Source organism: Sturnira hondurensis, unplaced genomic scaffold (assembly GCF_014824575.4).
Source record: "Sturnira hondurensis isolate 20B ecotype Veracruz unplaced genomic scaffold, ASM1482457v3 Scaffold0022988, whole genome shotgun sequence".
Lineage (NCBI taxonomy): Eukaryota > Metazoa > Chordata > Mammalia > Chiroptera > Phyllostomidae > Sturnira > Sturnira hondurensis.
This window is the reverse complement of record NW_028095619.1, coordinates 336,058-347,991: the sequence shown is the minus strand read 5'-3', so window position 1 is coordinate 347,991 and position 11,934 is coordinate 336,058. Positions and strand designations below refer to the sequence as shown.

Genomic DNA, 11,934 nt, shown 5'->3' with positions numbered 1-11,934 from the left:
TTATCATCAGGTTAACATTTTACTCAAGTTTAGAAAGGGAAGACATTTATTAATGGCTATTTATTAATTCTTTTTCATTAGAATTACATCCAGTAAACTGCTTTATTTTGGATGGTTCTAAGTGGTTTACTCTTATAAGTAATGATTAAAAAATAAGCATGGAATTTCCCTAGAGGTTCTAATGATTTGCTCTAAAGTTATGTCCACTAAAATCTCTATGTTTGTAGAGTGCTTTATATTTTTCAAACCACTTTCTTTTTACATTTTTATTTTATTTAATTCTTGTTCAAGTACAGTTTTCTGTCTTATATTCCAAGCCCTGCCCCCCCAGTGCTCCCCACCTCCCTCCCATTTCTGCCTCCCACCTTAGTTATTGTTCATGTGTCCTTTATACTTATTCATGTGAGTCCATCCCCTTTTCCCCTATGATTCTCTCCCCTCTCCCCTCTGGACCCTGTCAAACCACTTTCATATACAAGTAACTGTCTTTTCATATGAAGGCATGTAGCTATTTATTTTAAAGCATAAACCATAGTATTCAATTGCAATAATTTAAAATCAATATAAAAATAAAACTAAAGAAATAAAAAATCGGCTTCTGATTCCCACATGACATTCTGAATGAACATGGCCTTTTATTCACTAGAGAACCACAAAATGCCAGAAAAAAAATACCATACAAAAATTTTAAGTAGTCAATGATGAAAAATAAAAGTACATTAAATCGCAAGCAAGATCAATATAATCTACACAAGATACATGCTTTTATAAATGTGCAATGTTTTTAGGTGATATTTATTAAAATTTTTTAATAGCTTGAGCAATTTCTGATAAAAGCAATACATTTATTAATGTCAACTATCTTTTACATATCCAGTACTGCCAGGATCCCCAACTATTTAAATATTTGTAGCCATAGGTCTTGGTATGTGGTTGAGTAATATTTTATAAGAGAAATGTCATAAATTTTTGACATATAGTTCTCTACTTTTATTATATAATTTGTTTTCTATTTCAAAGTCATCAAATTGCTGCTTACTATACTATATCAACTATTTCTTTGTTTACTAACAGAGATTCAAGTTTATTCAAAATATCAGTGTACCAGATTGAAATACCTAATTTCTCAGCCTTCCTTAGGTGTGAATTCATTCTTAATTATAAGACACTATTATCTCCACACAGTTTTACCTTTGGACCTTCTGCCTTGTCCAACTGTTGTTTTAAAGATATCAGGTATCATTTGATCACTGAACCCTTTCAAAAGCTTGTGAACATAAACACTTATGTGTATTTACCTTTAGAAATTACACAAAAGCCTTTGGAATTATCTTAAAAGCTGGGTTATATAAAAGCATTATCCATATTGTCGATTCAGGAAGGTATGAATAACTGAGTATACAATCTGTTTCTTCTGTTGTGAGCAAAGAGGGCATCAGTGGTTGTGGATAGAAAATTTTATTTTATTTTTATTTTTTTAAATATTTTATTTATTTACTTTTAGAGAGAGAGAGAGGAAGGGAGGGAGAAAGAGTGGGAGAGAAACATCAATGTGTGGTTGCCTCTCATGTGTCCCCTACTGGGGACCTGTCCTATAACCCAGGCATGTGCCCTGACTGGGAATTGAACCAGTGACCCTTTGCTTCACAGGCCTGTGCTCAATCCACTGAGCTACACCAGCCAGGGCTGGGTAGGAAATTTTATAGGGAGCATGTAACCTAGACCTAAAAGTGTCTAAGAGGTAACGGAATGTATATTGTATGTTGCAGCACATAGTAAGGGACAAACTGATTTTTAACTTGCTATGTCAAAAGTATATTAGCAAATTCCTTAAATGACACATGACACTTCATATTATCAGGGACCAAATGTGTTCATTCTGTCTAAGGATATGAAATAATTTGGGCTAAAGAAGTTCTGGAATGTGTTTATTCTCTTTCCTTGCTGGATATATAAGGACAGGCAAGTTCATGGTGAATTCATGCAGGGGTGTCCAACCTTTTGGCATCTCTGGGCCACACTGGGAGGAGAGTTGTCTTGGGCCACACATTAAACACACAAACACTAATGAAAACTGATGACTACCAACATGCATACCCCGGGAGGTCACTCTCTCTGGGCTCTGTCCAGGTGGCGTAGGGGAGCACAGGGCTCTGTCCTGTGATGCACAGTCCCTTTCCACAACATTGGAGAGAAAGCTGGGCCTTGAGTCTGCACCTGCATATTCCTACAGCTTCTCAGAGTCCTTTGGACAGTGACTGAGGAGACAAATCATGCAGGCAACACTTAGTTAAAAAAAATAAGTGAAAAAAAAACCTGTTGAGCAAACAAAAAGGTTTTAAGTAAATGTATGATTTTGTGTTGGGGCGCATTCATAGCCATCCTGGGCTGCATGCAGCCCACAAGCCACAGGTTGGACACCCCTGAGGAACTGTCCTATAAAGCATAGGTATTTTGATGTAATTTGAATGGGACCATTCATGGGAACAAGCATGAGTCAATTAACCAAAGTTGACCTTTTCCAAGGGAATGTTTATATTTTTACATCAAGAGTACTTTTGAATTGGTTGGCTTACATGTAGTATTTGGGACTTTTCTATGAAACTTAAACTTCTGTAATAAGTTTGAGAATCTTTTGAGCCATTCCTAAGTCCCCAGAATTAAAGAAATGTTCCTTTCATAGAAAAACATGTCAAAAAATCATTGCAAAGGTCCTTTAAAGATGATGGCTACACGAGTGAGTGTGTTTTTCAAATGTGACCCCCACTCCTGGTGAAATGAATCTATATTTATAGTTATTTCATTTATTCTAAGGGTTTTCTAAAGAAGACAGCCAGTTCCAAGATGGAGCACAGTTGTCCGGTTTGTTTAACACTACATTCAAATAATTTTTTTGTTTCTTTAGCAGCACACCCAGAGTTGGATAACTTCTATAAAAAACTAAATCTTTCAGTACATTGTGTCTTTTGAAAGAAACCAGTTTTTTTCCCATTGAGAAAGTGGTTTTAGATACAGATAAAATGTTTCACTGAACATTTTATGAAACAAAAATCAAATTTTGAGAGAAGTTGTCCAACAAAACTGAAGTCCCTTTGGTGGTGATCCTGAATATTTTCTTTACTAAAAGATTTAACGCAAGGCAACTCTTGGATTTCTCTAAGCTTAAGTTCCCATTTTTGGGTGCTTTTGTGCCATGTGAAAGTCTTACTAAGTGACTGCTTATGTGTAGTTCCAAGAGCTACTACCCTTAATTGGCAGGACTGCGAATAAAACAAATTTATGATGTTTGTTATGTTAAATCATCTGTTTTAAAGTAGAGAGCTCAACCCTCGTCATCTATCTCACTTACTCACTTGGGCATTTTAAAAGGAGTGAACACCCTTTAAGAATCAGAGGCTGCATCTGGAGGCAGATGTTTGTACATGTGAGAATGCCCTTCTTATCCTAATGAGGGAATCTTGGGAGGGAAGGGAGTGCAGGCAGCACAGGGTCCTATAAGCTTACACAGCACCAGGTGAAGGCAGATGGCTTTTAATTTAGCAGTATGGGGTAACTTGAAAGGACTGGTGTCAGTGGAAATTGGTAAGGTCACCCTCAAGAGGTGGCTGTCTTCTGTGTGAACTGGAGGACATTTATGGGGGAGGACACCAGTTTGAGAAATGGCCAAGTGGAACTTTGAAAGAGTGTGGAGTCTGCAGGATGTTAAGGATGCCTCTATGGTGTCTGGGGATCGATAAGTCACCAGAGGGCTTGTCAAGAGTTTTGCTATCCTGCTGTGATGAAAGAAAAGTCAAGGTCAGCTTCTTCAGCATATAAAAGAACATGCGCTCTGCATCTGAAGAACTTCTGCTCTAGGTTATTAAAGGTATTATTAACATAACCCTACAAGTGCCAACCACAAACATAAAAATGAATGAGTTTTACTACATTAAGTTTAAGATCTCTATTCTGAATAGAATTCTGAAAGTGAGTGGGATAAAATATTTGCAGCATTCATCACAAAGAAAGCATTAATGCTAGAATATGCAAGAAACTCATTGATCAAAATCAGCAAGAATAAAAATCATAGAGCAATACAATACATATAAAACAGACAAGCATTATTATTCCTCCCAAATACTATCTTTTAAGCCCTTTTCAATATATAAGTAAGCATATGGTAGGAACATTGAAGAATCTATGTTAAATAAATGAAAGTAGGGCCCTGGCTGATGTGGCTCAGTGGATTGAGTACCAGCTTACAAAGTGAAAGGTTGCTGGTTCGATTCCCAGTCAGAGCACGTGCCTGGGTTGTGGGCCAGGTCCCCAGCTAGGGGTGCATGAGAGGCAACTACACATCGATGTTTCTCTTTCTCTCCTCCCTCCCTTCCCCTCTCTAAAAATAAATAAATAAAATGTTTAAAAATATATAAAGAAAATAAATAAATGAAAGTAGGTGCCTAACTGGGATCATAGAGACAGTATGAAGCAAATAAAATGTTCATAGTAAATAAAAATTAATGTATTCATTAATGATAGTAAGCTCTGAAATGAAGATTATAACCTGAGGTCCCGAACAAACATAACAAAGGAATAGTACAGTATTCAGCCCCAATTTTCACATGACATTAGACCTTCTTATTAATTCCATGGTGTTGTGAAGTTTATGGTAACATATAATGTGTGACCTGTGTATTCTAAATGGCAGTATTTCCTTACATGTCCCAGACATCCATATGTTTGCATATATCTAGTATGATACTTTGTCCAGGATAAGTTATAAATAAAAATATTGCACTTTTGGATTTCAACTCATGGAGCACAATCATGGTGCAACTGTGGACACAGATAAAAATGATACACTCAGCCCTGACTTGTATAGTTCAGTGGATAGAGCACAGGCCTGCAAACCAGAGGATTGCCATTTGATTCCCAGTCAGGGCACATGCCTGGGTTGCAGGCCAGTTCCCTGCAGGCCAGTTCCCAGCAGGGGATGGACAAAAGGCAACATACATTGATGTTTCTCTCCCTCTCTCCTTCCCCTCTAAAGACAAATAAATAAATAAAATCTTTAAAAAATGATACACTTAAGTGAGGGTTATTTTGGGAAATGAAACTGGGAGAACTGATTGAATTATTACCCCTTTAAATCATGACATAGTGTTTTTTTCTAGTTCTATTTCTTTAACATGAGATACCTATAATAAATTGTTAATCTTAAATGTTTATATGTACTTTTATGCAGATATCATTATATCTGCTATTTCAGTATTTCTGAGAGATATTTAAAAATTAAAAATAAAACAAATAAGTTAGCTACTAAAAGTAGAGGTTAATTCAATATTAAACAATCAGATATTTTATTAAACAATCAGAATATCTATTTATCCCCATTTTAGTTTAACACAATATGCCCATAATCTCAGAAGTTCAGGGAATACTTTTCTATGAAAACATAACTGCTAAAAAAGAGAACAGGGCCAGACTAAATACTACTTCAAATAAAGAAAATAATGTTCTAAGGGCTTATTCCAAAGTAATTTGGTGTGTTGCAGGAACTAAATACCTTATATTCTAACATGACTTCTCTAATTTCTGTGTCAAAATTAGATTTGCAACAAAGTCAAGAGTAAAAGATGAGAGAACCATTAGGAGGTTGTTGAAGTTTTCTGGGTAAGAGATGATGCCGGCTCAGGCCGGAGTGGTAGCAGTGCAGGGTGATCACTGGAAGGGATGAGCTTTGGAATGAATTTTCGGGCAAGGCCTTGACTGGAAATATAAATTTGGAAAGCAGGAGTGTATGAATGTTTTTAAGCAAAGGTGCTAGTTTAAATCAGCTACGAAGTAAGTGTAGATATATAAATCTCTTGTCAAACGTTTCAAGCAGAAAGAGGCGGAATGAGGTAGGAAGAAGGAAATCAACTGAAGAAACTATTCACAAGTGGTTTATTTATAATACTAGATCAATAGAATGACCTTTAGTGCAACCAGGTGTAAGTGACCAATAAGCATATACAGAGGCTGATGAATTGGCACAGTTAATGACTAGCCAGATAAAAAGACAACAATCAAAGAAGTATACAGAGCAACATGCAATTTATTAATAATGATGACACCTTTCAAAAAGAAACTAAAAGGGGTAAATAGTAAGCATGTAAGTAAATATAGATAAATTTATAAAAAGTCAGACAGCAGAGGAAAAGAGTAGATGTCAGATTTAGTCATTAAAGTCACACCGTGCTTATGATTATATATTTACTCATTTGTATATAATGAGAAAGCCATTTGATAAAAAGGTAAAAAATATGGAAGAAGGAATAACATGAGAGCTCATTAGCTAGCTAATTATAAAGATATGCATAATGACTAGCAATCCCAAACCGGAAACTAGAGTCAGAAAGCATTTTCATTTAACAGATAGCTATTAGAAATAGGTTTATAGAATTCTGTAAACACTATGTGACCCAGAAAATGACAATACTCCCAAATTGATTTTTGGTCATCTCTTTATCATGCGCCCCACCTCTGTACAGAAAATGACTGATGCCAAAAACCAATTAGTTCACAGGACATCAACATGATTATAAAAGATGAATCTCTCTCTAAATATGTCACTATGTACATGGTCGAAATCTGAGAAAACTTCAAGAAGCTGAAGAAGCTGACAAATTTGAGATCATTCCACTGGGGTCATCAATTTATTTTTACTGAAACTTCTTGGTCAGGACATCTTGTCCTGGAAAGTATGAGGTGATTCATTTCTCTAAGAAATTATTATTTATTGTTAGCCACTGTCCACATACATATGATGCATCAGAAGGGTCTCTGGTCTCTTCATTTAACTCCAGAGATCTCTTTGTGGGACCTGAACCTCCTTTAACTATGAGATCCAAGGGCTGCTCTAAGAAAACTGTTTTTTTAAATTAAAAATTAAGTATAAATACAAGGATCTATTTAGGCAAGAAATCACAATAAATATGAAATTATAAAAGCCTGAATACTACAGAACAATAAAATATTGATTTATTAATTGTATAATATGCCTCTAAAATAGTTTCTTTTTAATTTATGGAAGTGAAATTAATAAAGTTAGCCACTCTAAAATAAATAATTCCATCTCATTTGTCCATTCCCCTAGCTTCTGGCAACTACTAGTTGTTATTACTGAATTTTTTAGACTATAAGATGCACTGGACCATAAGATGCACCTAGGTTTTAGAGGAGGAAAATAAGAAAAAAATTTTGGAGCACAAATGTGGTAAAATATTTAATAACATAAATAACATAGGTCTCCCCCCACACACAGCAAGCCAGGTAAGCTACATTTGGACTATAAGATACATCCACATTTTCCTCCCAAATTTGGGGGAAAGTGTGTTTTATAGTCCAAAAAATATGGTATGTCTATTCTAGATATTTCATGTAGATGGAATCATGCAGTAAGTGTCCTTTGTGTCTGGCTTCTTAAACTTAGTATAATGCTTTGGGTGTTCAACCACATTGTAACATATATCAGTACTTCACTCCTCCTTATGGTTTGATAACATATTCATTCATCTGTTGATGAACATTTGGGACATTTATGCACTTTGGCTATTGTAGATACTGTTACTATGAGCATTTGTGAACATGTTTGAGCCCCTGTTTTCTCTTCTGTTTGGTTACTCTATGTTTAACTGTTTGAAGAACCACCAAACTATTTTTACAGAAGTCGCACCACTTCACATTCCCACTGGGAAAGTACAACGGCTACAACTTTTCCACATCATCTGTAATGTTTGTAATTTTCATTTGTTATTTGTTTTTATAGCCATCTGAGTGGGCATGAAGCAATAGGCCATTTTGGTGTTAATGTGAACTTTCTTAATTATTAATGCTGTTGAGTATACTGTGCTTATTACCTTCTCATTTTCTTTTGTGTATATTTGTAAAGGTATTTTTAAAAGATTTTATTTAGTTGTTTTTAGAGAGGGGAAAGGAGGGACAAATAGAGGGAGAGAAACATAAATGTGTGGTTGCCTCTCACATGCCCCCCCTACTGGGGACCTGGCCTGCAACCCAGGCATGTGCCCTGACTGGGAATCAAACCGGTGGCCCTTTGTTTCTCGGGCAGATGCTTAATCCACTGAACCACATCAGCCTGGCTTAAAGGTATTTTCTTAGTGCTTACAATGAGGATTACAATTAACAACCAAAATTTATAATGATCTAGTTTGAAGTGGTAGCAATTTACTTTCATTGACATAGAAAAACTCTTCTCCTGCCCTGGCTGGTGTAGCTCAGTGGATTGGGCGCAGGCCTATGAACCAGAGGATTGAGGTTCGATTCCCAGTCAGGGCACATGCCTGGGTTGCAGGCAAGGGCCCAGCAGGGGACCCACAAGAGGCAACCATACATTGATATTCTTTCCTTCCCTTCCCCTCTAAAGATAAATAAATGAAATCTTTAAATTAAAAAAAAGAAAAAGAAAGAAAAACTCTTCTCCTATACAGCTCATTCCCCTTTCTGCAGTTGTTGTCACAAATAATGCATTCATGCATCATGTGTTCAAAAACATATATGTATATTTTATGAATTTTTCTCTTAAATGATATAATAGATAAATAGTGAAAATACAAGCTAAAATAAATAATAGTGGCTTTTATATCTATCTATGTAGTCACCTTTATTAAAGATCTTTATTTGGCTTTCAGATAGTTTTATCAACAGATTAATGAATTTTTAAAATGTAGTATATGCATAAAATAGAATATTATTCACTATCATAATAAAAAAGAAATGTTGCCATTTGTGACAACATGAATGAGCCTTAAGGATATTATTTGAAATAAAATTACCCCAACGGAGAAAAACAAACAATGCAGGGTTTTATGTACATGAAGTATCTACAGTAGTCAAACTCTTAGGAGCCAAAAGATCGAATGGTATTTGCCACTGGCTCGGGTTTTGGAGAATGAAGGAACTCCTATTAAACATTTATAAAATTTCATGTAACATGAATAACTTCGTGAGACTCAATATAGTAAAAATTCATTTGAGGGGAGATCCCATGTCAAATGTCCTTACCACAATATAAATAAGTAAATAAAATAGTAAAATAAAGAATCTTCCAAACAATCTTGCCTACAATGAACCCTAAGCAATCAGATGAAAACATAAGATTTTTGAAGGGTTAAGATAATAAGAGATCAAAGGAATCATTTAATCTATACAACTGACTTTGAGGTGGAGAAAATTGAGGCTGAAAGTTAGGTCACGCTCAGGTCACCCACTGAGTTACCAGCAGCACCATATTATCTCTTAGATATGGGTTATTGTAATACAAGTTTCAGCCCAAATCAAATCATACCCAATTCAAAATTTCTAGAGTTTTAAATGAATACATTTAGAAAATTCAAAAATCATTTGAGAAATGTGGAAGCTGTAAAAGCGTCTTTGTTTGAACTAACACTGCTAAGTTTGAATATGCAAAGAATGACATATTTCCAAACTTAGGCTTAAAACACTTTCTGGAAACCTGATTAATGGAATGTTTTTGGAATATTCTGTGGCTAACTGAACCAACTATCTTTTTATAATTACAACTATTCCTTTGGTTTTACATAGGTACAATCTGTATTTGATCATGTTTTAAGCTCCATAGATTTAATGAATAATATTCTGGATTCATAGAATATGGAAAATGTACTTCAGATGTTATCAGATATTTTATCATAATAATGACTTAATCTTTTAAGAAACCACATTGTCCACCATGATAACCTGTGTAATGGTCAAGGTGGATTTGTAGAATTAGATTACATGGTGGAGTTTAAAGGAAATAAGATAAAAAGAAATTTGAACCTACAACAAGGATAGGATTTTAAACCTCTGAAAGAAAATGTGTTGCTAATGTGATATCATTAATATGATAGCTTGAAATCTTAAAAGAAATACACTGCTTCTGTAAGTTATGATCTGTGAAAGATCAGTGCAAGTTTAAGGGAGCATGTTGTAGAATTATTTTTATCTTGGGGATTTGTTTTATTGCTATTTACCAGCGAGGAGCAAAAGACTACTTAAAGTAGGCTTGTAAAAATATCTAATGCTGCAGATCTTAGAAAATACTTGCTGACAAACTCAAGGACAATTTTGTAGAAAACAAAAATACCTAATGGCAGCCAATTTTTTAAAAAAGATTTTATTGATTTTTAGAGAGGGGAAGGGAGGGAGAGAGAGAGGGAGAGAAACATCAATGTGTGCTTGCCTCTCATGCACCCCTACTGGGGACCTGGCCCTCAACCCAGGCATGTACCCTGACTGGGAATTGAACTGGTGACCCTTTGGTTCGCAGGCCGATGCTTAATCCACTGAGCCATGCCAGCCAGGGCAGGGTGGCCACTTTTATTTTTCCCATGGTCTCTTTTCATGGCTTTGAATTTCTGAGCTGTGTGGTTTATTAGAAAACATGGTGATGAGCAATAGTTGTTGATATTGGTAAAAGCAGTATCAATTAAGTGCTTAACAAACTTCAGTTAGAGCAGATTGTATAACTAAAATGTGGGAGTGCAAGTATTTCTAAGTTTTACAGGAAGAATTGGCAGAGAAAGTAGAGGCAAAGGCTCATGTCTGATCCATGGTGTGGTGTCCATTTCCCCACATAAAACCCAGACTGTTTCTGACAGATTCTTTACTCACATCTAACCTCCATCCACTCAATATAGAGGTTCTCCTATTTTTTCTTTGAAGTTCACAGCATTTTTGAAAAGGCTTTCTCTGTAATTGATCAAGGGTACTTGTAACTACATTTGTGTTTTTCACATGTTGGTAGCTATACTAACTTCCCTGCCTGTCCTTTAGAAAATGATCAAATCCTGACTTGAAGATGTGTCACTTTCTAAGTAGTGTATTTCATGTCCCTTTTCCCTTTTCCCACTTGTGACTCTGTTGTGTCTCACCCATCCTAGATCTCATTTATCCATCAGAGAAAATGTCTTCAGCCAATTACAAGTGAAAATTGTCATTCTAGGGGTGTCGGACTCATTTTTCACCCAGGAACACATCAGCCTCATGGTTGCCTTCAAAGGGCTGAATGTAACTTTAAGACTGTATAGATGTAACTGCTCCTTAACTGGGGGCAAGGAGCTCTGTGCTGCTGCCGGGTAGAAACAAGGTGCTGGGCAGATAAAATAAGGTGGAGGGCCGGATTCAGCCTGTGGGCCTTGTGTTTGCCACCTTTGTCCTAAGTGAAGAAATTAGCTCTCCAGATTTTATATTTGTATATGTTAGCTTGAAATCATTTCTCACTTTCTAATCACCAGGGAATATACATGAATATGTATACACATACTTACAAATTTCCAACTTACAAGGCTGTTATTTATCTGACGACTGCTATATGCTAGGTATTATTGTATGTTAAATATACTGACTCAAGGAATCCTCTCAATATCCTTAAAGGTGAGATAGATACTATCAGTATCACCTTTTTACAAATGGGAAATGAAGGCATGTAGAGATAAAAACAACTAGTCCAAACATACACATTTATTAAGTGATGAAACTGGGATCAGAACAGGACAGACTGGCTTATAAATATCAAGATAACATCATAAGAGTTAGTTAAAAGATAATAAGATACAATTGTGTAGATGTAAAAACATAGAGAAATAAGATGTGATGTGCTTCTTCACTTTAGTAATTCTTGGTTTCGGATTTGGTTTGTTTTTCTCCATCAGTCCTTCCACTAAGGAGCAGACATGTGTTAAAAAACCTCTGAGTGCAAAGAATGTATTGCAACTGAGCAATAACCCAAACTGGAATTTTACTAGAGTCAGAGAGATGGCAATATGAATAAGAACTATGTCCGTGCACTACACATATTGCTTGTTGGGTGCTGGGAGAAAGAACAGAGAGAGAGTAAGAGAAAGAAAGAGGGAGAGAGAATAGAGCAGGATTACAGCTGTGGCTCTCCTG

At 35.7% G+C, this 11,934-nt stretch overlaps 1 non-coding gene across 1 annotated transcript; it reads left to right on the top strand.

Annotated features, from left to right (window-relative positions):
- The first annotated feature begins 2,084 nt into the window (after nt 1-2,084).
- LOC118980705 (small nucleolar RNA SNORA73 family) lies at nt 2,085-2,288 on the top strand. Its single transcript, XR_005065195.1, has one exon. It is a non-coding gene; the product is annotated as a small nucleolar RNA SNORA73 family (small nucleolar RNA).
- The last annotated feature ends 9,646 nt before the right edge of the window (nt 2,289-11,934 follow it).